Consider the following 14,165-nt stretch of genomic DNA (forward strand, 5'->3'; position numbering starts at 1 on the left):
TTTAATAGGCTGCTGCACTCTCATTTTGGATCACGTAAATTTAAAAATATCCCTAGGTACACATTGACTATCTTCACAAACTCATAAGAATCTAATTTCATATAGTTGGCAATTACCCTGGTAGTAATTACAGTTGGGTTCTTTCTGGACTCCTGGACTGAGTGTTTGTAGGTTGACTTAGTTGCGTATTATGGAAGGCATATCTTTGGATAAACTGTTTTTTTTCAGAGACAAAGTCTTGCTCTGTAAACCAGGCTGGTGTACAGTGGCATGATCATAGCTCACTGCAGCCTCAAACTCCTGGACTCAAGCTATCCTCCCATCACAGTTCCCAAGTAACTAGGACTATAGGCATGCAACACCACCATATCTGGCTTTTTAATTTTTTTTTACTTTTTGTAGAGATGAGGTCTCACTATGCTGTGCAGGCTGGTCTCAAACTCCTAGTCTTAAGCTATCCTCCTGTCTGGGTTTCCCAAAGTGCTGGCATTATAATCATGAGCCACTGTGTTTGACTAATAAACTGTTTTGAGACAGAATGAGTGAAGATGGCTGAATAGGAGCAGCTCCAGTCTGCAGCTCCCAGCATGATCTCTGCATTTCCAATGGAGGTACCTGGTGATTTCTGCATTTCCAACGGAGGTACCTGGTTCATATCACTGGGATTGGTTGGACAGTGGGTGCAGCCCACAGAGGGTGAGCAGAAGCAGGGTGGGGTGTCGCCTCACCTGGGAAGTGCAAGGGGTTGGGGGATTTCCCTTTCCTAGCCAAAGGAAGCCGTGACAGACTACCTGGAAAAATGGGACTCTCCCACCCAAATACTGCACTTTTCCCAAGGTCTTAGCAACTGGCAGACAAGGAGATTCTCTCCCGTGCCTGGCTCAGCCAGTCCCATGCCCACAGATCCTTGCTCACTGCTAGTGCAGCAGTCTGAGATCGAACTGCGAGGTGGCAGCCTGGCTGGGGGAAGGGCGTTCGCCATTGCTGAGGCTTGAGTAGGTAAACAAAGTGGCCGGGAAGCTCAAACTGGGTGGAGCCCACCGCAGCTCAACAAGGCCTACTGCCTCTAGACTCCACCTCTGTGGGCAGGGCATAACTGCACAAAAGGCAGCAGACAACTTCTGCAGACAAATGTCCCTGTCTGACAGCTCTGAAGAGAGCAGTGGTTCTCCCAGCACAGCGTTTGAGCTCTGAGAACGGACAGACTACCTCCTCAAGTGGGTGCCTGACCCCTGTGTAGCCTAACTGGGAAACACCTCCCAGTAGGGGCTGACAGACACCTCATATAGGCAGCTGCCCCTCTGGGACAAAGTTTCCAGAGAAAGGACTGGGCAGCAATATTTGCTGTTCTGCAATATTTGCTGTTCTACAGCCTCTGCTGGTGATACCCAGGCAAACATAGTCTGGCAAACTCCAACAGACCTGCAGCTGAGGGACCCATTAGAAGGAAAACTAACTAACAGAAAGGAATAGCATCTACATCAACAAAAAGATCATCTACACCAAAACCCCATCTGTAGGTCACCAACATCAAAGACAAAAGGTAGATAAAACCACAAAGATTCGGAGAAACCAGAGCAAAAAAGCTGAAAAATTCTAAAAATCAGAATGCCTCTTCTCCTCCAGAGGATCACAGCTCCTCACCAGCAACAGAACAAAGCTGGATGGAGAATGACTTTGATGAGTTGACAGAAGTAGGCTTCAGAAGGTTAGTAATAACAAATTTCTCTGAGCTAAAGGAGGATGTTTGAACCCATTGCAAGGAAGCTAAAAACCTTGAAAAAAGGTTAGACGAATGGGTAACTAGAATAAACAGTGTAGAGAAGACCTTAAATGATGTGATGGAGCTGAAAACCATGGCACGAGAACTTTGTGACACATGCACAAGCTTCAATAGCCGATTCGATCAAGTGGAAGAAAGAGTATCAGTGATTGAAGATCAAATTAATGAAATAAAGTGAGATGACAAGGTTAGAGGAAAAACAGTAAAAAGAAATGAACAAAGCCTCCAAGAAATATGGGACTATTTGAAACGACCAAATCTACATTTGATTGGCATACCTGAAAGTGATGGGGAGAATGCAACCAAGTTGAAAAACACTCTTCAGGATATTATCCAGGAGAACTTCCCCAACCTAGCAAGGGAGGCCAACATTCAAATTCAGGAAATACAGAGAACACCACAAAGATACTCCTCGAGAAGAGGAACCCCAAGACACAATTGTCAGATTCACCAAGGTTGAAATGAAGGAAAAAGTATTAAGGGCAGCCAGAGAGAAAGGTCAAGATACCCACAAAGGGAAGCCCATTAGACTAACAGTGGATCTCTTGGCAGAAACCCAACAAGCCAGAAGAGAGTAGGGGCCAATATTCAACATTCTTCAAGAAAAGAATTTTCAACCCAGAATTTCATAGCCAGCCAAACTAAGCTTCATAAGTGAAGGAGAAATAAAATATCTCACAGACAAGCAAATGCTGAGAGATTTTGTCACCCCCAGGCCTGCCTTACAAGAGCTCCTGAAGGAAGCACTAAACATGGAAAGAAACAACTGGTACTAGCCACTGCGAAAACATGCCAAATTGTAAAGACCATTGATGCTATGAAGAAACTACCTCAATTAACAGGCAAAATAACCAGCTCAAATCATAATGACATGATCAAATTCACACATAACAATATTAACCTTAAATGTAACGGGCTAAATGCCCCAATTAAAAGACACAGACTGGCAAATTGGATAAAGAACCAAGACCCATCAGTGTGCTGTATTCAGGAGACCCATCTCACATGCAGAGACGCACATAGGCTCAAAATAAAGGGATGGAGGAAGATCTACCAAGCAAATGGAAAGCAAAAAAAAAAAAAAAACAGGGGTTGCAATCCTAGTCTCTGATAAAACAGACTTTAAACCAACAAAGATCAAAAGAGACAAAGAAGGCCATTACATAATAGTAAAGGGATCAATTCAACAAGAAGAGCTAACTATCCTAAATATATATGCACCCAATACAGGAGCACCCAGATTCATAAAGCAAGTCCTTACAGACCTACAAACTTGGACTCCCACACAATAATAATGGGAGACTTTAATGCCCCACTGTCAATATTAGATCAACGCGACAGAATGTCAACAAGAATATCCAGGACTTGAACTCAGCTCTGCAACAAGCAGACCTAATAGACATCTACAGAACTCTCCACCCCAAATCAACAGAATATACATTCTTCTTAGCACCACATTGCACTTATTCTAAAATTGACCACATAATTGGAAGTAAAGCACTCCTCAGCAAATGTAAAAGAACAGAAATCACAACAAACTGTCTCTCAGACCACAGTGCCATCAAATTAGATCTCAGGATTAAGAAACTCACTCAAATGCAAAAATTGGAAGCATTCCCTTTGAAAACTGGCACAAGACAAGGATGCCCTTTCTCACCACTCCTATTCAACATACTGTTGGAAGTTCTGGCCAGGGCAATCAGGCAAGGGAAAGAAATGAAGAGTATTCAATTAGGAAATGAGGAAGTCAAATTGTCCCTGTTTGTAGATGACATGATTGTAATGGGTGCAGCACACCAACATGGCACATGTATACATATGTAACAAACCTGTATGTTGTGCACATGTACCCTAGAACTTAAAGTGTAATAAAAAAAATTTATATGTATATAAAAAAGAAAACCCCATCACCTCAGCCCAAAATCTCCTTAAGCTGATAAGCAACTTCAACAAAGTCTCAGATACAAAATCAATGGGCAAAAATCACAAGCATTCCTATACACCATTAACAGACAAAGAGCCAAATCATGAGTGAACTCCCATTCACAATTGCTGCAAAGAGAATAAAATACCTAGGAATCCAACTTACAAGGGATGTGAAGGATCTCTTCAAGGAGAACTACAAACCACTGCTCAATGAAATAAAAGAGGACACAAACAAATGGAAGAATATGCCATGCTCATGGATAGGAAGAATCAATATCATGAAAGTGGCCATACTGCTCAAAGTAATTTATAGATTCAATGCCATCCCCATCAAGCTACCAATGACTTTCTTTACAGAATTGGAAAAAAATACTTTAAAGTTCATATGGAACCAAAAAAGAGCCCACATTGCCAAGACAATCCTAAGCCAAAAGAACAAAGCTGGAGGCATCACACTACCTGACTTCAAACTATACTACAAGGCTACAGTGACCAAAACAGCATGGTACTGGTACCAAAACAGAGATATAGACCAATGGAACAGAACACAGGCCTCAGAAATAACACCACACATCTACAACTATCTGATCTTTGACAAACCTGACAAAAACAAGAAATGGGGAAAGGATTCCCTATTTAATAAATGATGCTGGGAAAACTGGCTAGCCATATGTAGAAAGCTGAAACTGGATCCCTTCCTTACACCTTATTCAAAAATTAATTCAAGATGGATTAAAGACTGAAATGTTGGACTTAAAACCATAAAAACCCTAGAAGAAAACCTAGGCAATACCATTCAGGACATAGGCATAGGCAAGGACATGATGACTAAAACACCAAAAGCAATGGCAACAAAAGTGAAAATTGACAAATGGGATCTTATTAAACTAAACAGCTTCTGCACAGCAAAAGAAACTACCATCAGAGTGAACAGGCAACCTACAGAGTGGGAGAAAATTTTTGCTATCTACCCATCTGACAAAGGGCTAATATCCAGAATCTACAAAGAACTCAAACAAATTTACAGGAAAAAAACAAACAACCCCATCAAAAAGCGGGCGAAGGATATGAACAGACACTTCTCAAAAGAAGGTATTTATGCAGCCAACAGACACATGAAAAAATGCTCATCATCACTGGCCATCAGAGAAATGCAAATCAAAACTACAACGTGATACCATCTCACTCCAGTTAGAATGGCAATCATTAAAGTCAGGAAACAACAGATGCTGGAGAGGCTGTGGAGAAATAGGAACACTTTTACACTGTTGGTAACAGTGTAAATTAGTTCAACCATTGTGGAAGACAATGTGGTGATTCCTCAAGGATCTAGAACTAGAATTACCATTTGACCCAGCCATCCCATTACTGGGTAGATACCCAAAGGATTATAAATCATGCTCCTATAAAGACACATGCACATGTATGTTTATTGAGGCACTATTCACAATAGCAAAGACTTGGAACCAACCCAAATGTCCATCAATGATAGACTGGATTAAGAAAATGTGCACATATACACCATGGAATACTAAGCAGCCATAAAAAAGGATGAGTTAGTGTCCTTTGCAGGGACATGGATGAAGCTGGAAACCATCATTCTGAGCAAACTATCACAAGGACAGAAAACAAAACACTGTATGTTCTCTCTAATAGGTGGGCATTGAACAATGAGATCACTTGGACACAGAGCAGGGAACATCCACACACCAGGGCCTGTTGGGGGCTGGGGAGCTGGGGGAGGGATAGCAGTAGGAGAAATATCTAATGTAAATGATGAGTTCATGGGTGCAGCAAACCAACATGGCACATGTTTACCTGTGAAATCAAACCTGAATGTTGTGCACATGTACCCTAGAACTTAAAGTATAATAAGAAAAAAATAAACTGTTTTGATAAAAATTTCTCTTTGGCTCACATTTACTTATGCATATTTAAAAGAAACTCATTTATTGTTCATGAGTGTGAAGCTTATATGTGCTCAGGATGATGTAGTATGTTTTTTATATATCTTGAATCTCATCAATCCTATAAAAAGTTTCATTACCCTTTTTTATGTAAGAAAATTGAGGCCTATGAGGATAATACAGATAGCAGATTGTGAACTCTAAATTTGGGACAAGATTTGTTTGATGCCTTTTTTGGCAAGACACATTTTCTTTCCAGAAACAGGCCCACATCAGTAGAAGATGAAAAGGAGCAAGAAGAGAATGAAACCAATTTTTTTGTGAGTCTGGGTAATTTATTACATTTCATGTATATTTAATTACATAGGAGCAGCGATGTTTACTCATATGCTCACTTTGAAAGTTTGCATTTGGAAACTTGGTCACATAAATATCAAAGAAATAGATTGGTGGTGCACTAAAGTGAAGATCTATGAATCACAATATCTACCTTCCAGACCATCCTTTTGGCCCTGGTGACCATGAAGCATTTTAGTAAGATTGCTGTTTCTTTTAGTGCTATGTGTATCCCTACAGTATCCCATAATTCATTCAAAGAAACAAATGAACAAACAAGCAAACAAACAAAGAACAAATAATATATTAGGATGCTTATTCTTTTTTTTTTTTTTTTTTGAGGTGGAGTCTCACTTTGTCGCTCAGGCTGGAGTGTAGTGGTGTGATCTTGTCTCACTTCAACCTCCACCTCCTGGGTTTAAGCGATTCTCCTGCGTCAGCCTCCCAAGTCGCTGGGACTAAAAGTGCGCACCACCATGCCTGCCTAATTTTTTTTTTTTTGTATTTTTAGTGGAAATGGGGTTTCATCATGTCAGCTAGGCTAGTCTCAAACTCCTGACCTCAAGTGATCCACCTGCCTTGGCCTCCCAAAGTGCTGGGTTTACAGGCATGAGCCACCACATCCAGCCAGGATGCTTATTGTTTTGTACTTTGAATTATAAAATAATAAAAGCTAACAAAATAAAATTAAGTAATTATATTTTTAAAAAATCAGAAATACATTCATTAATGTATTAAAACTATAAAACTAGTGGAAAGTAAAATTCTTAGTCCCACCTTTTTCTATTCATTCTGTTTCCATCTCTTCACCTAGTTTCCTTCCCACATTAATCTTCAGATAAGAATTTTTATTAGTTTCTTTGTGCATCCTATGAGAGTTTTTTCATGCAAATGCAAACAAATAGAATATATACTCTTATTGTCCTCCCTTCTTTTAACCCAAAATGCCATACTCTTCTGCACCTTTTTTTTTCACCTCTAGAGTATATTTTGTAGATCTTTCCATATCAGTGCACAGAGTGTTTCTTCCATTTATTTAGCTGAATAATATTCCATTTAATGTGTGTACATACTGTGGTTGGGCGCAGTGGCTCACGCTTGTAATCCTAGCACTTTGGGAGGCCCAGGCAGGTGGATTGCCTGAGCTCAGGAGTGCAAGACCAGCCTGGGTGACATGGTGAAACCCTGTCTCTCCTAAAAATACAAAAAAAAAAATTAGCTGGGCATGGTAGCCCATGCCTGTAGTCCCAAATTACTCAGGAGGCTGAGGCACAAGAATAGCTTGAACCCAGGATGTGGAAGTTACAGTGAGCCAAGATGGCACCACTATACTCCAACCTCGGCAACAAAGCAAGTCTCACACACACAAAAAAATAAAGTGTGTATATGCTATACATTATTTAACCAATCCATCATTGATGACTATTTGGATTGTTTCACTGTTTTTTGTTTGTTTGTTTGTTTTTGAGACGGAGTCTCACTTTGTCGCCCATGCTGGAGTGCAGTGGTGCAATCTCAGCTCACTGCAACCTCCACCTCCCAGGTTCAAGCGATTCTACTGCCTCAGCCTCTCAAGTAGCTGGAACTATGGTGCATACCACCATGTCTGACTAATATTTGTATTTTTAGTAGAGACAGGGTTTCACTATGTCGGTCAGGCTGGTCTCGAACTCCTGACCTCAGGTGATCCACCAACCTTGGCCTCCCAAAGTGGTGGGATTACCGGTGTGAGTCACTGTGCTCGGCCCAATTTTTTTTTTTTTTTTTTTTTTTTTTTTTTTTTTTTTGAGCCATGTTCTTGCTTTGTTGCCTAGGCTGGAATGCAGTGGCACGATCATGGCTTACTGATGCCTCAATCTCTTGGGCTCATGTGACCCTCCCACCTCAGCCTCCTGAGTAGCTGGGACCAGAGGCATGCACCACCATGCATGGATAATTTTTTAAATTTTCTTGTAGATATGGGGTCTTGCCATGTTGCTCAGGGTGGTCTTGAATTCCTGGCCTCAAGCAATCCTGCTGCCTTGGCCTCCCAAAGTGCTGGGATTATAGGAGCAAGCCACTGTGCCCAGCTGAATTGTTTATGATAATTTGCATACTAGTTCATATTTATTGGACTAAGCTTACTATATTCTGGGCATGATGCTAATTGTCATATTTGGATTATCTCATTTAATATAATAACCCTAGGGGTTAGACAATATGATTTCCACCTTTCAGACAAGAAAACAGCAAGTTAGAGAGATGAACAAATCTGCCCAAGATTTGAACCCAGATTATCTGTTTTCAGAGCACATATTTGTGTAAATGAAACACAAATTAGAGGCCCACAGCACTTTGGAAGGCCAAGGCAAGAGGTTCACTTGAACTCAGCAGTGTGAGACCAACCTGGGCAACATGATGAAACCTTAGCTCTACAAAACATACAAAAAATAGCTGAACATGGTGGCATGTGCCTGTGGTCCCTGCTACTCAAGAGATGGCTCAGGTGGGAGGATCACCTGAGCTCAGGAGGTTGAGGCTGCAGTGAGCTGTGGTCACACCACTGCACTCCAGCCTGGGTGACAGAGTGAGACCCTGTCTCAAAAAAATAAAAAAACAAACAAAAGAAATACAAATTAGTACTCGTTTTGCTTTTCGAAAAATTTTCCTTCTAAGAAGTTTCTAGTTAGGTATTTGTGACTATTCTTCCCTGGTTACTAAGATTTTTTTTCACAAACATTTTAAGAGGTTGCACAATTCAGGATTTTACTTCTTTGTGTTTTTTTTTTTTTTTTTTTTTTTGAGACGGAGTCCCTCTCTGTCACCCAGGCTGGAGTGCGGTGGCACGATTTCAGCTCACTGCAGCCTCTGCCTCCAGGGTTCAAGCAGTTCTCTGGCCTCAGCCTGCTGAGTAGCTGGGACTACAGGCATGTGCCACCACACCTACTTAATTTTTGTATTTTTAGTAGAGATGGGGTTTTGCCATGTTGGCCAGGATGGTCTCGAACTCCTGACCTTGTGATCCACCCACCTAGGATTTTACTTTTTTTAACCACATTGTTTATTCTTTCTTGGCCTGTGGAATATTTAATGATGAGTCTGATATGAAAACATATCTGTTTAAAGATTGTTTAAAGAGTTAAAGCTTAAAATTATGGGGTGGCCTGACATTTTCTGAGTGATTGATTTTTATTTTAGGTCTATTGCATGCTGAGCTCTTGGTATGAAAACAAAAACAACTTTCTGTTTAGGCACCACAAGTTTGAAGTGTAGATCAAATAAATGACCTTGTCCTTTTTTACCCTTCCTCCACAGGACTTTACATAAGGCGGTTACAGAACCACTGAAATCTTTGTATTTTATGTCTTCCTTCTCAGAGCTGTTTGACTTAATTCAAATTTAAACCAAATGAAATGTATCTTGTACTTGCAGGCTACTGCTACAATGTGCATTGCAATAACTGAAAAACCCAGATGCCATTCAGAAACCCAAACAAATCTGGGCCTTCTCCTAAATTTAGCAAATGCCTGTCGCTATTAAAAACCATAACGACAAAACTTCTTATCTCCTCGTGATTGTAATTTGATTCTTGCCATCTGCAGCCATCAGGGTCACCAGGGCAAAGTCTTGTCCAGTGTGGAAAAGTACAATGGCACCTGTCCAGAAGTCTGTCCAGAAGTGAAGTGTGAAACCTTGTATTTCCTAATCTATTTAAACCTTAAACAACTTTCTTATGAAGAACTGGATGGCAACAGAGAGTATTAATCTAGTGGCCTCACTTCAAATTAATGCACAAATCAGAGCATTTAATGCAGTGCTTCCAGCAGAGATGGGCAGCATCTTATTAAGTGTAATGATAAAGCATTTAATAATCATCATTTTACTGAAATCTTCTTTGAATAAGGCATTGCTTGGCAGCCATTTTTCATTCTCAAACTGTTCACAGTGTGACACTTTAAATGGAAAAAGCAATACCACCTGGAGTACTTATTAGCTTAACAAGCACTTGCCTGGGAGCCTAGGAAGATTGACTGTGTTTCACTCCCTCCTGAGTGGTTTAACTCCAGAGCTTAATGATATTCTTTGACTCTAGGGCCTGGAGCAGTCTGCCACTAGGGGATGCTCTTGCTTCTTCTCTCCAACTCCCGGCCGGTTCAATTCTGACCTTATCAGCCTCAACACAAGAGAGGAGGAAAAAGGAGGCTTTTACTCTTCCCCAGTGAGTTTGTTCCTCCGAAACCCCCAGAGTCAGCTAAATCTGTTGGAACAATTCAGAGCAAAATGAAATGACTAGTAAATGAAACAGCTTCGTTAAAATGTTTTCAAATATCTCCCTGTGGTGGACCAGAATTGCTTCCTGATACCATCGGTGGCGTAATAGTTTCATTAGGGTTCGGGGATGTTAACAGTGTTTGAGGAGCTGCCAAGGGAGGTGAGGGCAAATGGAGAAGAGCTGGTGTCACAGGAGATGAGGAGAGGGCTGTGCTCTTATTGACCCTTCCCCAGTCTGGCAGAAATCTGCTTCATCCCTCTACCGATTTAGCTTTGGCTCAGACACCATTTATTTGCCAAAGCATGCCCATATACCAGTTTTGGGGTTTGTTAGAAATAAAAGTCCAGGAGGTCACATGAACTTGAGAAATTCTGGGTTGAAAAAGTTAAAAAAGTTTTACTTGTTACGGAACTTTCAGAACATTTAATTTACAATGCACTAGGCTTTGCAAATCCAAGGCTGGGCATTTGCTGGGAGTAATTGTTGACTGGGTTCTTCATCTTGAAATTCTCCTGAATTGGCTTGATGTTGCATTGTTTTGGTTTTTCTTCTTTTTCTGTAACCTCTCCTTTTTGGGATTTTTTTTCTTCTTACTCCTGAACAGGGGCAGTTCTTGTGGTTTTATGGTTCTTTATGTTCAGTCTCTAGAAGATTCATTGAAGTCCATGATTTTAGTTATGTACCTCCATGCTAGCGGCTCCACCCATGTCCCCCTCCAAGAGACATAGGTGAAGCCTGTCTCTTCCCAAAGAGACCTACATTTTCAGTTATATGTTGGATGCTTTCCCCAAAGTAAAAATGTCCCCTTTCCAAAACCATCTCTTCCTTTTTGGCTTCTAATTTTCTTCCTCCTTTAAATTTTTCTTAAATTCTTTCAATTCTCTGAGTCAATCAGACTGGAAACCATATTTAATCACTAAACCCTGTGAATTCTTCTGGCTCTTTTGTCTATCTTTCTTCTTTTTTTTTTTTTTTCTGAGACAGCGTCTCGCTCTGTTGCTCAGGCTGGAGTGCAGCGGCGCCATCTTGGCTCACTGCGACCTCTGCCTCCCAGGTTCAAGTGATTCTCCTACCTCAGCCTCCCAAGTAGCTGGAATTACTGTTGCCCACCACCACGTCTGGCTAATTTTTGTAGTTTTAGTAGAGATGGAGTTGTCACCATGTTGGCCAGGCTGGTCTTGAAATCCTGACCTCCAGTGATTCACCTGTCTCAGCCTCCCAAAGTGCTGAGATTACAGGTGTAAGCCATCGTGCCCAGCCCCTTCTTTTTTTGTTGTTTCTGTTTCTGTTTTTGTTTTTGAGACAAGGCCTTGCTGTGTCACCCAGGCTGGAGTGCAGTGACCTGATCACAGCTCACTGCAGCCTCAACCTTCTGGGCCACCTCAGCTTTCTGAGTAGTTGAGACAATAGGCATGTGCCATCACGCCCAGCTAATTTTTGTGTCTTTTGTAGAGACAGCTGTGTCTATCCCTTTTTAAATGAGGCCATGATCCCCTTGTCTAAACTACTGAAATAAATTCCAAGTCACGCTTCCTACTTCTTTTCCTTACCTATTCTATGTAGGCTGCACACAGCTACTGTTTCAATCTAAAACACTGCTCTGATTCTTTCTTAAAAACTTCCAGTGGGTGAATTCTCAGTGACTCATTGTGTGAATAAAGTCCGTACAACTTATGCCAGCAGTAAAACTTCCCACAGTATTGCTCCCACCTGCATTTAAAGCCTTTGTGCTAATGGTTCCTCCATTAAAATTGCAGACAGAAGAAATGCTCTTGTGATGTTACAGATATGAAGGTAGGAGTGTGCAAGGCAACTGGGAAAAGGAAGTTTCTGTAACCCTTTCAGAATTGAATAATGTATGGGATACCTGAGATGAACAACTCAAGTTCTAAATTACTATAAATATATCCAAATCATCCTCTAGATAAAGGATATTCTGTAAATGGGCTAATATGGTCCTTTATAGCATGTAAAGAATAAAAATAAGGAAGGATATAGCTTAAGGCTTCTACCTGTCAAAGCTGATAGCCTATCATATTACACATTTTAGAAAATATTGATCAAATTCAGAATGAAAAAATTAATACATGCATGTGTATATAAATAAAAAGCTACTGTAGCAGATGCTGTTGGTACCCTACCCATATTCCTTCATCGCTTGCCTCTAAATGACAAAGGTGAACACCTGCAAATATTGCAAATGCTACAATTCCCTGCTTGAAAACCTTTACTTATGGCTGCAGGTGTGTGCTTAGCTTGCCCCCAGGGCAAGCTGGTAGTGCCAGAGAGCCAATGGGTTCAGAAGCTACCTTCATCATCAGCAATGGGTTTCCTTACTCCTTAATAGGACTGACTCTTTTTATTATTATTTTTTTTTGGGACAGGCTCTCGCTCTGTCACCCAGGCTGAAGAGCAGTGGTGCAATCTCACTTCACTGCAGCCTCTGCCTGCTGGGTTCCGGTGATTCTCGTGCCTCAGCCTCCCAAGTAGTTGGGATTACAGGCATGAACCACCATGACCGGCTATTTTTTTTTTTTTTTTTTGTATTTTTAGTAGAGATGGGGCTTCACCATCGTGGCTAGGCTGGTCTTGAACTCCTGACCTCAAGTGATCCACCCACCTTAGCCTCCCAAAGTGCTGGGATCACAGGTGTGAACCACCACACCCGGCTGGACTAACTCTTAATTGCAGAGTTGGTGTGCAATGTCTTTCAGAGTTCCTCATTAGAACTGAACTCAAATTGCCCACTGGAGTCTCTTGCTTGATAAAACACCCTTTATTGACTTTCTTTTCTCCCCAATCTCACTTTTCCACTTTCAGCGGTGCTTTCTAAGATTATCTCTTAAAACAAAAACAGCTTGCAATTGAATTCTTGTCTCTGAATCTACTTCTGGGGGAACCCAAACTAAGAGAGCCACTGAAATGGAATTGCATATTGAGAATTTAAGATGAGTCTATGGCATCTGGAATTTATGCAGTTGGAGCTGAATAAAAAATATTTCTTTCAGGAGTCAGGATCTTTGTCTCTGTGACAAAATTTCTTCCACATAAATCACTAAAGCTTTGAACAAAAGATGAGGAAGCTTTGTCTCTGGAAACCACCATTAATTCATGAGGGGAGGATAGGGGTTGTCTTTATTATTCCAGTGCTTTGGATATAGGAAGAAAAATTCATTAAAGCTAGAAAATCTTCACTAATGGAATGTTTACTTATAAAATTATTCTTAACTCAAATTTTCTTTCCCGCTTAACATTTATTCTACCTCACTCATAATGCACTAGCAGCTAGTGTTAGAATATTTGATCCAACAATACAAATAAAACTGTAGCTCAATTTTTTCTTGTTTTTTTTTTTTTTTTTTTTTGAGATGGAATCTCACTCTGTCTCCCAGGCTGGAGTGCAGTGGTGCGATCTCGGCTCACTGCAACCTCTGCCTCCCAGGTTCAAGAGATTATTCTCTCTCAGCCTCCTGAGTAGCTGGGACTACAAGTGCATGCCACCATGCCTGGCTAATTTTTTTGTGTTTTTAGTAGAGACGGGGTTTCACCATATTGGCCAGGCTGGTCTTGAACTCCTGACCTCGTGATCCGCCCGCCTCGGCCTCCCAAAGTGCTGGGATTACAGGCATGAGCCAGCGTGCCTGGCCAACTGTAGCTCAGTTTCAGTAGGAAATCTAAAATCTTGCAAAATAAGCAGCATTTTAGCAAATGTATGAAGGTGATGTTGGGGACTTGCTAGAATCAATGCAAAGCTATGGACAAATGAAGACCTGGTAGAATAAGACAAAATAAAAAGCAAAGGAGAGAAAATGGATGTGGATAATGACCCTGAGAAGAACTTCCCAACACAGTGATCTGATTATCAAAGGATTAAGTGAAGTTCTTGAGAAAATTAGTGATGTCCTCAAATATGTTTGCAAAAATTGATGTTCTTTGTGATTATTCTGTGAAAGTTAAGCAT

Source organism: Pongo abelii, chromosome 4, assembly GCF_028885655.2.
Source record: "Pongo abelii isolate AG06213 chromosome 4, NHGRI_mPonAbe1-v2.0_pri, whole genome shotgun sequence".
Classification (NCBI taxonomy): Eukaryota; Metazoa; Chordata; class Mammalia; order Primates; family Hominidae; genus Pongo; species Pongo abelii.